Below are 12,243 nucleotides of genomic sequence, written 5' to 3' on the forward strand. Positions count from 1 at the left end.
CAAGAACATCAAGTTCGTCAACCTGATCCAAGTCATGCTCATTCGCCTGATACTGCCATGCCAAAGGTGGGCATTCAATTTGTGGGAATTCATCTCGGTCGAACACCGGACGCTCCAGAGGCTTTATGGCATGAAGCATAAGAACACATGGAAGGCGTTGTTCAAGGCCACCGAGGTACCTCCTCTCATAACCAAGGACCGCGGGCTCCACGCCGCACGGCAACCTACCTAGGTGAGTTCTCAGGCCGCCACCGGGTCCGGTTCTTCCCAATGTACTCATGGGGGAATTCCTAAGTCATTGTGTATATTTGTTTTAGGAGTATGTGGAGATAGCGGAGCGGATCGATAGTCCGGCTCCATTGCCGGAAAGCCCAGCCAATGATCTTCTGACGAAGATGCTGGTCCCGTTGCCCTATAAGGGGCCGGAGAAGAAGGCCGACAAGAAGGCCCCGAGGACCCGAAAGGGTCTCCGAAGTAAGGTTGTGCAAGCCTCGTCCGAAGATGACGAGGAGCACTCCTCCCCCGAAGGGGAAGAAGAAGAAGAAGAGGAGGCCGCCCCGTCCGGAAAGGATGGGGGGCCTGAGACGGTGAATCAGGGGGCTAGGAGAGGCTCCCGGCGTAAGGCCGTCATACCCTTGTCGTCTGATGACGACGAGGCGGATTCCTCCCATGGAGGCGGGGAGGAACAAGGAGAAACACCACCTCCCCGTGTTGGGGGAGGGAAGAAGAGGAAGGCCGCCCCAGTGGGGGAGACTGGGACGTCCAAGAAGGGAAAAGCATCCCTTCCGGACTACTACGCCACCACCGCCGCCCAGGAAGAAGCCCCTCGTGCGGTCATAAGTATCCGCACTCAGTCGTAATTTTCGCTTCATAATTTTGTTTATAATGTCGAACTTGTATACAGTCCGGCCAGGGCCCATCCGGGAGTGTCGTCTTCGGACGGGTCCTTGAGTGAGTCAGCAATGAACTCACTCCCGATGGCCACGTCTCCTTGCCCTGCGGACGACACGAGGTGTTGTCCCGAAGGCTCCCGGCGATGACGGAGGTGGCCCTGGAGGCGCCTCAGGGTGGTGTCCCTAGCGTCGGACTCGTGGGGTTCAAGGTCCCCGTGGATCGTGTCGATGAGAGCCATGGCAAGGCGGGCTCTCAGCCGAACACAGTTCCGAAGCCTTCGGTGGTTCCGTACTTAGGCGGGCAGCCCCTCGTTATGGAGGGAGGGCCGTCTATATCAAGGACTTCCGTTGCGCCCCAGGCGCCGGATTGTCTGCTGGAAGCGCTTCGAGGCACTTCCCTAGATGAAGAGCACTACACTCTCATGAGTGCGGTGATTCAGAAGGTTTCGTCCGCCAAGAGTGGACTAACCGAAGCCTGTACCAGCCTCCTAACAGGCTTTGAGGTAAGCAGTAAAAATGTGTAAAATCACCACCCGATAGGTAGTAGCCCCTGATACTCTGTTTGGTGTTCGGAAAGAAAAACCAAACGGAGGGTCAATTATAATCCGTAGGAGTCTAACAATAAGTGTGAATGTAAATAAACAGGCTGTGCTGCTGGCCGCTGCTGCTCGCACGGCCGAAATCGCCGGCTTGACGCAGGATTTAGAGCGGGCACAGGGAGAGCTCGGCCTCACGAGGAGGCAGCTCGAACAGAACAAAGGTGAATGATTCCCCTCTCTCATATACTAAATAGTAAAGAAATTTTGATTATGCTAACGACAAGACATCGTGATGTGGTAACAGAGGCCGCCACCCAAGTGGCGTCTCTCAAGAAGGCATTGTCCGAGGCCGAACACAAAGTGGCCTCGGAACTCAAGGAGCACAAAAAGCAAGAGGCCCGAGTGGGCGAGGTACAAGAAAAGCTCTAGGAGCTCGGCAAGAGGCTCAAGTCTGCGGAGCGGGAGCTTAAAGCAAAGGAGGCCGAGCTTGCGAAGGCCCTTGCAAATACAAAAGACGCCAAGGTCGAAGCCTAGAGGGCTCAGCAAGAGATCCAGGAGGCCAAGAAAACAGCGGCGGATAAGAAATTTTTTTACGCAAAGCAAACATGTGGAGGAGGCGTTTCTTTTACTTACTCGAATCCGGAGCTCTCCAGGGGCATTCGCAGACCTTCCACGCAGCGTATCAGATGTCGCGGAGTTCTACCGTGCCCAAGAGGGGGGCTCAATGGAGAATTTGTTCTGATCCCAGTATGCTGGGGCCGAGCATGCAACGCCTCTGAGTGACCAACTGAAGCAGTTGGTCGAACTCCACAAGGCAGCCGAAGTGGCTATGAAAGATCTCATAGTCCGGATATGGCCTGGCGAGCTTCTGCCCACCAGCTACTTCGGCCAGATCAAGCGGATGGTGGATTCGTGTCCGCGACTGGAAGTCATCAAGCGATCCGTTTGCATCGACGGTGCCCGTCGGGCCCTTGCCCGCACCAAGGTGCATTGGGGCAAGCTGGATGCGGAGAAGCTGGTGAAGGATGGGCCGCCGGAGGGCAAGCCGCGTCGCGTCCCCGAGAAGTATTATGATGGCATTATGAAGGGTGCTTGCCTCGTGGCCGATGAATGTAGCAAAGACATAATTTTTGAATGAATTCACTTCTGTCATGTTTGTAATTTAAAGACGAAGTTACTTGTGCTATGTAGCGCTTTTGTAATTTAAAATATTACCTTCTGTGCGGCTGGTTATCAAATTCTGCAAGTAGGCCAGTCGTCGGCTTCCGCCCCCATGTAACTAGTACTGGGGTGTTCGCGGAAAACCCGGACACTCTTTATCCAAATGTTTGGTCCCTTAAGGAGGTGTCCAGCGCAACGAACCAGGCAATCGGACTATACGGCTTTATAACCTTCACTTAGCCAGAGAAGTATATGATTTTAAATTTCGGCGAAGCCCCTAGAATTCGGAAGGCCGAATTGTGGCGCTATACACGCCTATATCGGACAAAGCCGAATTAACGCCTAAAGCGGAAAAATCTTTAAGGATTTTAAGACCTCTCGAACAGCGACCAGTCTCTTGCCACATCATGTCGGATAGTTTTGTGCTTTCTCTACTAACATGCTCGTCCGGCAGAACCAGGGCACAATCGTAGTAGTTCTCCCTGCAGTACCTTAGCCGAATTAATGGAACGTAAGGCACCAAAGCAAGGGAGACGGGCTATCCCAACCATAACCCAAGACATGATTCGGAGCTAATGCATATAATGCTATAAGTTCGGGGTGCCGGACTGTTGAAAGTGTTCGGACTTGACTTACCGTATTATGGGGTATCATAAGAAGCCCCTGGCAAACTAAGCGTACCAAAGTGTACGGATGCAAAATGAAATAGACATTTATAAAAAATGCTCAAATAAAAATAAGTAAGCTAACGCTATATGTGGAGACAATGTATGCATTAAGCGGAGACAAAATAGGATGATTTGACATATCCTATCCAGGGGCAGGCTACGTACAGATAGATAGAGCAGGATTAATTATCGTAAATAGATTCCACCTGGGTGTTTCCTACTGTGCCCAAAGCCTATTGCCTCCTGGGTTTCCTCTCCTATGTAAGTCCGACAATCCAACTATTCTGGAGAAGCTGCACTAAAGCAATGTCCTTAAAGGTGAATGGAAAGGTTATGAAGTGATACCGTAGTGTTGACTGAGCCCCTGATACGCCTCCGCCTGTGCCCATGGTATTTTGAGTGCGTAATTGTGTACGCGTGGCACGAATGCTGCTTTGATGGGATTTGAGCAGAGGCCGGACTGATAGTCCTGCTCTTGTCGTGCCTGCTGATCTTGCTGCGGGGTGTTCCGCCCTCGCTTGACAGAGCTTGAAGATGTCGTCGCCGGATTGGTGGTTTGCCGGAGGAGGCCGCATTGTACTTCTGCCGCAAGGGCCACAGTATGTTCTTCTGTACGGAGAGAGTGGTCCATATTCCCGTCAACTATTATGACCCCGCGCGGGCCTGGCATCTTGAGCTTGAGGTATGCATAGTGTGGTACCGCATTGGTGCTGACGCCTGTGGCCAACCAGAGATCCTGACATGTGGGACCGGTTGGTGGACGGCCAGTGCTCACACATTTCTATAAAAGGGGGGTATATCTCTCTCATTTCGCATCCCCCACGGCCAGAGCAATCGACCTCCCCCATCCCCACCCCTAATCCAGCGGCCGTCATCGGTGATCACGACCGCTATGGAGGTGTTCTACGCTAGTGACGTTGTCTTGCTGGAGAAGTGCAGGGAGATATCATCTTGATTTCCTAGCAAGCAAGCTCGGGCGTAGCATGGGTTACAATTTTTGAGAGATGCGACGCCGGATCTTCCAGATCGAGTAAATGGGGTCACTTGTATGGGAGTTTTCGTCTGGGCGATGCGTGAGGCAATGGAGTCGCCGGATCCTCGTCAGCAAGCTCGCTGGTACTCGTACGGTTCTCGTCGTGATTCGCTGGATCAAAAGGTCAAGTGAGAGCTCATAGTTGTTCTGGGGGTGAGATACATGCAGCCTCCTCCTGGTATTTCTCTACACATAATTATGCCTGATGATGTGGACAAGTTCATGTGGACCATTAAAAGGCATGCGCCCGAAGATGAGCAAATGGTAGTTTAGGAGGAGGACGAGGATTGGTTGTCAAAGGCTGCTTCGACCGCCGACAAGGAGGAGCATGGGGATAAATATGCAGAGGAGGGTAGGTATTCGTACCTCGTAAAGCGTATGAGCAAAGCCGATGATGACATTTTAGGGCTTATCGTGTACAAAGCAAAGTGGAGGATGAGTGGAAGCCCGTAGTTGTGTAATTGCAGTTGTGATGCACTTTTAGTTTGTTTATCACTATGTACTTTTAGTTGTGATGTACTTTTAGTTTGTTAATCACTAGCTACTTTGTGATGTACCCATATTAATTGAAGTTTGCAATAGTCATCCGAGATGTGTATGCTACCTTATCTACTTTGTGATGTACTAAAGTTTGTTTGTTTATGGTTGATTATTTCAGTATTGTGGATGTGACGCCACCATGCAAAAGGATTTGAATTTTTGAGCATTTTTTTCATTTTCTACATTTATCATATAAAATGGTTGGGAAATAGAGTTTTCTTTGTGGGTACGGCCTACATTCCTAAAGTGAAAGTTGATAACAATTTTTCAGAATTTATTGGACAAAACTAGAGCACACTTGTAGTTCAAATTTGAATTACTTGATGTAAATTGCCAGAAATTCAACAAGTCAATGAAAAAGGCAATATTACTCAGAAATTCAAGCAAAATTGGCAGTTGCAATCACATGTGGTATACTTTAGGTGAAAATTGTGAGGGCACTATTTACAATATTACTCATGGAACTTACTTCACAAAAAAGTCGTGTATGGCACTAAAAATGAAAATTTAACTTTTTATTAACCAAATCTTCAATCTTCTTGTGAATTATTGCTCACTGTTGTAACACCCTTGTTAGTTCCAAAAATGGTCATGTTATCATCTACTGTGTCATGAAGATGCTCATGGGTATGGTCATCTTAGTTGAAAGTCATTGATCTTCATATCAGATAGGTCAGTTTTATAAGGTTTTTTTAAAGTATGTGGTATCATCAGTATATCATTTTTCCCACAAGTCATTACACATGAGAGGACACCATGCAAAAGGATTTGAATGTTTGAGCATTTTTTCATTTTCTATAATTTATTTCAAAGTATTAACAAAATTGCATGGATGACTACTCATATAAAATGGTTGGGAAATAGATTTTTATTTGTGGGTACTGCCTACATTCCAATTGTAAAAGGTGAAAATGATTTTTCAAAATTTATTGGACTAAACTAGAGAACACTTGTAGTTCAAATTTGAATTACTTTATGTAAATCGCCCAAAATTCAATAAATCAATGAAAAATGGCAATATCACTCGGAAATTCATGAAAAATTGCCAGCTGCAATTACATGTGGTATACTTCAGGTGAAAATTGTCAGGGCACTATTTCCAATATTATTCATTGTACTTGCTTCACAAAAAAAGTCATGTATGACACTAGAAAAATGAAAAATTAACTTTTTATTAACAAAATCTTCAATCTTTATCTGAATTATTGCTCACTATTGAAACACCCTTGTTATTTCCAAAATTGGTCATGTTATCATCTACTGCGCCATGAAGATGCTCATCGGTATGGTCATCTTAGTTGAAAGTCGTTGATCCTAATATCACATAGATTAGTTTTGTGAAGCTTTTTTAACTATGTGGTATTGTCAGTTTATCAAATTTTTTTCAGAAGCCATTACATATGAGAGGACATCATGCAAAAGGATTTGAATTTTTGAGCATTTTTTTCATTTTCTATAATTTATTTCAGTGTGACATCAAAATTGCATGGATGACTAATCATATAAAATGGTTGGGAAATAGAGGTTTTTCATGAGTGCAACCTACCTTCCTAATGTGAAAGGTGAAAAATGATTTTTCAGAATTTATTGGACCATACTAGAGCACACTTCTAGTTCAAATTTGAATTATTTGATGTAAATCGGCAAAAATTCAATAAATCAATGAAAAATGGCAATATCACTTGGAAATCATGAAAATTTCGCAACTGCAATCACATGTGGTATACTTTAGGTGAAAATTGTGAGGGCACTATTTACAATATTATTCATGGCACTTGCTTCACAAAAAAGTCGTGTATGACACTAGAAAAATGAAAAATTAACTTTTTATTAACCAAATCTTCATTTTTTTTGTGAATTATTGCTCACTATTATAACACCCTTGTTAGTCCCAAAAAGGGCCATGTTAACCAAATCTTCAATCTTTTTGTGAGTTTATCATTTTCTCCACAAGCCATTACATATGAGAGGACACCATGCAAAATGATTTGAATTTTTTAGCATTTTTTTATTTTCTATTATTTATTTTAATGTGTTTTCAGAATTGCGTGGATGATTAATCATATAAAATGGTTGGGAAATAGAGTTTTCTTTGTGGGTACTACCTACATTCCCAATGTGAAAGGTGAAAATGATTTTTCATAATTTATTGGACCAAAATTGAGCACACACGCAGTTCAAATTTGCATCACTTGATATAAATCACCAGAAATTCAATAAATAAATGAAAAATAGCAATATCACTTGGAAATTCATGAAACATTGGAAGTGGGAATACCATGTGGTGTACTTCATGTGAAAATTTTGAGGGCACTATTTACAATATTATTTATGGCACTTGCTTCACAAAAAAGTCATGTATGGCACTAGAAAAATGAAAAATGAACTTTTTATTTGTTGTATTGCAAGTTTATTATTTTCCCACCAGCCCATGCACATAAGGGGGCCCCATGCAAAAGTACTTGAATTTTTGAGTCTTTTTTATTTTTCTATAATTTATTTCAATGTGTTGTCAAAATTGCATGGATGATTAATCATATAAAATGGTTGGGAATTAGAGTTTTCTTTGTGGGTACTGCCTACATTCCTAATGTGAAAGGTGAAAATGATTTTTCAGAATTTATTGGACCAAACTAGAGCACACTTGCAATTCAAATTTGCATTGCTTGATGTAAATCGCCGGAAATTCAATAAATCAATGAAAAATGGTAATATCACTCAGAAATTCATGAAAAATTGGCGGTTAGAATACCATGTGGTATACTTCATGTGAAAATTGTGAGGGCACTATTTACAATATTATTTATGGCACATGCCTCACAAGAAAGTCATGTTTGACACTAGAAAAATGAAAAATAAATTTTTTATTTGTGGTATTGTTAGTTTATGGGTTTTTCCACAATCCATTGCACACAAGAGGCCTCCATGCAAAAGGGTTTTAATTTTTGAGCCTCTTTTCTATAATTCTTTTCAGAATTGACGAGTTATTCCAAGTGCGTGCAAACAACTAGAAATACAATCATGGCAATTGATTTTCGCACATAAATCACGAGTCATTCCAAGTGCATGCAAAACAACTCAAAATATATTCATTCCAAATGATTTGCGCACATATTCAATACGGATTCATACATATTTTATTCAAATAAAATGACAACTTCAGCGCGGCCCTACTCCCAAATCTGAAACTAATCTTCTTCCGCAACCTGCGAGCGGCATGCGGCAATGACCTCATTGAAGCTCAGACCATTCCATAAGGCATGTCGCCTGGCGATGTTAAAGCGTGACATTGGGTTGTGGCCGTCGAACTACTGGATCCAAGAGTCGCGGTCCTGGTCGAGCATTTGCGGCCAGGTTAGGGCATTAGGGTCGATGCCTAGATGCGCCCTCTCCTCTAGCGTCAGACATGCCCGAAACTTATGGACGGCACATGCAAAGGAAACCATGCCGATGGGGGGGCAAGGCCACAAGAAGACCCCCCCCCCCCCCGCACTAAGAATCATCCAACCGACAGGCACGTGTCTGGCGGCATCGGGATGTCGCAGATGGGGAGAAGCTCGGCTTCACGAAGAGTGATGTTGCGTGGCCATGGCATGGAAGTGGAAGGGGAGGCGGGAGAGGAGAGCTAGGGTTTGTTCTGTCGTGGCGCCCGCGGAGGATAACATTGTGTAGGCGAGCGGCAAAATGTGGCGGGGGCTGCATATATGGCACGGGAAGGGGTGGGTTGCAGCGTTAAACCGTCATTAATTGGAGCAGCGGCACACTTCCTTGTGTGTGAAAATGCGAGCAGACGCTTACAAAAGGTGATGTTGATTCAGTTTTGCATGCCCACACACTACTAGGGAAAACCCTAGTAGTAGCGCTGGTTTTGTGCTCACTAGTAGCGCGGGTAGGCGCGCTACCACTAGTGCAGAACCGGGCAATAGCACCGGTTCGTAAGGCCCTTTAGTGCCGGTTCCATAACCGGCACTAAAGCCCCCCCCCCCCGCCCTTTAGTACTGGTTCAGCATGAACCGGTGGTAAAGGGCAACCACGTGGCACGAGCCAGCTCCGGGGGTCTGGAGCCCTTTAGTACCGGTTGGTAATACCAACTGGTACTATAAGGTTTGGGGGTTTTTTAGTTTTATGATTTCTTTTTCATTTAATTTTGTGTTTCCATTTTAATTCTTTTTCGTTTGCTGGTTTTTTACGATACTACACATTGTACACGTTATGCATATATATATATATATATAAATAGAATTTATAGTAGAACCAATCATGCATATATATATCATCAATGTCTCACAAACCACCATATTAATTAATTCACACATACACAAATGTATAGCTAGCTATATACAATTTCTCCTACATATGCATGTTGCCTTCGGAGCCAGTGGCATTAGCCTAATTGGTGCCTTCGGAGCACGATGACAATTGGAAGTGGTTTTCATGGGGGCGGTAGCGGGTAATAGTATTCTCCCTTTGGATTTATGACCTGGTCGAGCAAAAATCCCGCTATTTCCTCTTGAAGTGCTTCTACGCGCTCCATTTCTAGGAGCTTCTCCCGCACCTCTTTGAACTGTTAAGAAGGAGATCAATATGCATGTGTATTAGTTGTGTGACTAGATATCGATAATGGTGTAAAAATTGTGAATAGTGTTCTGACAAGCGTACCCATTCCTGTCTTTGAGATCTGCTCCTTCCGGACGCCATCATGCGAATGTTCTCGCAAACGCAGAATGCACACAGATCAGTCCCCTGCGCCTACATCAGGGCCTTTACGAGAATGGAATTTGATCAGATAATAATTAATCAAGCATGATAATTAAAGAGATGGCAGCTAGCTAGCTAGCTAGTACTACTTAATTACTTACCTTGGGTCGAAACCATCGAAGCTTTTTTTTTCCATTTGCCATCCGTGACGCTGATGAACCTTGCCCAAGCCCTGCCCGCCGACAAAGAAAATGAATAAAGGGGTTATTAAATAGTTCATATCATGAAATGACGAACTAAATAGGCCGAGATATGTAGTTAATAATGATTGAAATTACCTGTTGACTATCCCAAACAAGATGTTATAGTCAGTTTTAACTTTGAGTAGTGAGTCTAGTATTTCAACTGTTCCGTCGTCAACTTTAATGATACACAAGACCCAGTGAAATCTGCATGCACACACGTTTGCATGTCTTAATTAAGCGGGCATATGTAAGCAAAAACATGTAGCTAGCTAGTAGGCAAAAACAGAGAATTTGTAGTACAAGGCAGTGTGACTCACTGGAAGTTGTAAGGAAGTAGTATATCTTCATTGTATTTGAGGCGCTTCAAGAACTCTAGCATGTTGTCCTCTACGTCCTTTTGATGATGTCCATTTATCCGCCAGGTGTATTCATTAAGGGTGTTTGGATCAATGAACCCAATGCCATAGCGTCCAGCTTTTCTCATTTCATACATCTTCATCCTGCATAATACCACAGAAAAGAATATAGTGAGGATAATTACAGGTAATGATTGATCAAAAGGATCACTACAGCTAGCTTGAGACTTAAATTACAGAAAGAAATCACTTATAGACAATAGCAACTGACGATAGATTTGTCGAGTGCGTCTTGATTGTATAACTGAAACAGTTCAGAATACTCAACGGACAGAGCTTTCTCATGGAAGTAAGGGGATCGATTGCGCCGCCTATTCTCCCAGCTGGGGAATGGTTTTCCCGCATTTTTTCAACTTCTTCTTGTTTGCTCGATCCCGAGCTCGCCTCCTTACGTAGACGTGCTCGATTTAACTTCCTGATGTGGCGCTCATAGTCTGTATCAACAGGCTTGGGAGCTGGTAGTTGAGCCATACGAATGAAGTGGTCAATCGTTTCCTCAGGCAGTTTCTCCCTTGGCGGCGGTGGTGGTTTCGGTGCAAAATGGGCTTCCACCTCGGCCTTCGATATGGCTGCGATTTCCTCCTCGGACCTGTCATAAGCCCTCTGCGGAAAAGGCGTGAGGCTTGGACCATATTTATATCGATTGCCTCCGCCTGTACTTCATGTACTACCTCGACTCGTACCGCTACACACCATAGCTGCGGGGTGTCTCTTCTGCGATTGCTGAGGCGGCGGAGACGGCTGACGGGGCTGAGTTGGACGAGGAGGAGTGGCCACCTGAAGCTGTGCCGGACTTGGAGGAGGAGTGACCTGAGGTTGTGCTGGACTTGGAGGAGGAGTGGACGTCTGACGCTGTGGCGGACTTGGAGGAGGAGGAGTGGCCTAACACTTTGCCAGACTTGGAGGAGGAGTGGCCTGACACTTTTCCGGACTTGGTGGACTTGCAGGAGCGGGAGACTGCTGACTCGGTGGCGGACTTCGACGAGGAGTCGGCTGACGCGGTGTCGGTGGCCTTCAAAAGATGATGCAATCCTTTTTTCATAGGATGATACGATGTTTGGCCTCTCCGAGAAAGCGCTCATCGTCACCTCCAAGAATGTCAAGTTGTAGCTCCGAATATGGTGGGTCCACCACCTCATCAACCAAGACACGAGCATAGCCCGCTGGAATCGGGTTGCAATGGAAGGTTGCCTCGGGGGGATTTGTAAAAGCAACGGCGTCCGCCACCTTCATGGATATGTTCGCTATTTTGACGTGTAGCTTGCAGTTAGTGTTCTCTGTGATGTCATCCACGGGGTATCGACCCAGCATTGCGTTGTCTGGGGCGGAACCCGCGCTGCTTCTCGGCATGGATGGGGCAGTGCTATCCAATGCTGGATCATCCGCTAGAAGCTGCAGCTGCTGAGACCCCCTTTGTTGGGTAAGTGAGTCGATCTGCTCCTGCTGCCGCTGGAATTTGACTGCCAATTCCGCTTGACTTGCTTCTAGGCCTTGAAGGCGTTCATAGTCCCGCTTCCTCTGCTCCTCCTCCATCTTCCTCTTCTTCTCCTCCACAATCTTCTTTCTCGCACGGGTTCTGTAGTCGGTGTTCCAGTCTGAAAACCCCTCATACCACGGAATAGCGCCCATGCCTCGTGTTCTTCCCGGGTGTTCAGGATTTCCCAGGGCACGCGTAAGCTCGTCGTTCTCTCTGTTGGGCTGGAACACCCCCGATCGTGCCTCTTCTTTGCAACAAGTATCGCATCGTCGGCTCCCTTCAGACTTGCCTTCGTCGAAACATTGCCTGACTTCGGGTCCAACTCCCCCCCATGCGCATAGAACCAAGTCCTGCACCTGGGGGGCCAGCTCTTAGTAACCGGAGTGACACCTGCATCCTCCATCTCTTTCTCAGACTTATCCCACTTAGGCATTGCCACCGCATAGCCACCTGGCCCCAGCTTATGGAACTTATCCTTTTTTCGGCATTCTTCTTGTTTATTCTCGACCGTTCCTTAGCTAATTCCGAATCCTTGAATTTCACGAAATCGTCCCAATGAGCACGTTGGTTCTC

The sequence above is a fragment of the Triticum aestivum genome, chromosome 2B (assembly GCF_018294505.1).
Source record: "Triticum aestivum cultivar Chinese Spring chromosome 2B, IWGSC CS RefSeq v2.1, whole genome shotgun sequence".
Taxonomy (NCBI): domain Eukaryota; kingdom Viridiplantae; phylum Streptophyta; class Magnoliopsida; order Poales; family Poaceae; genus Triticum; species Triticum aestivum.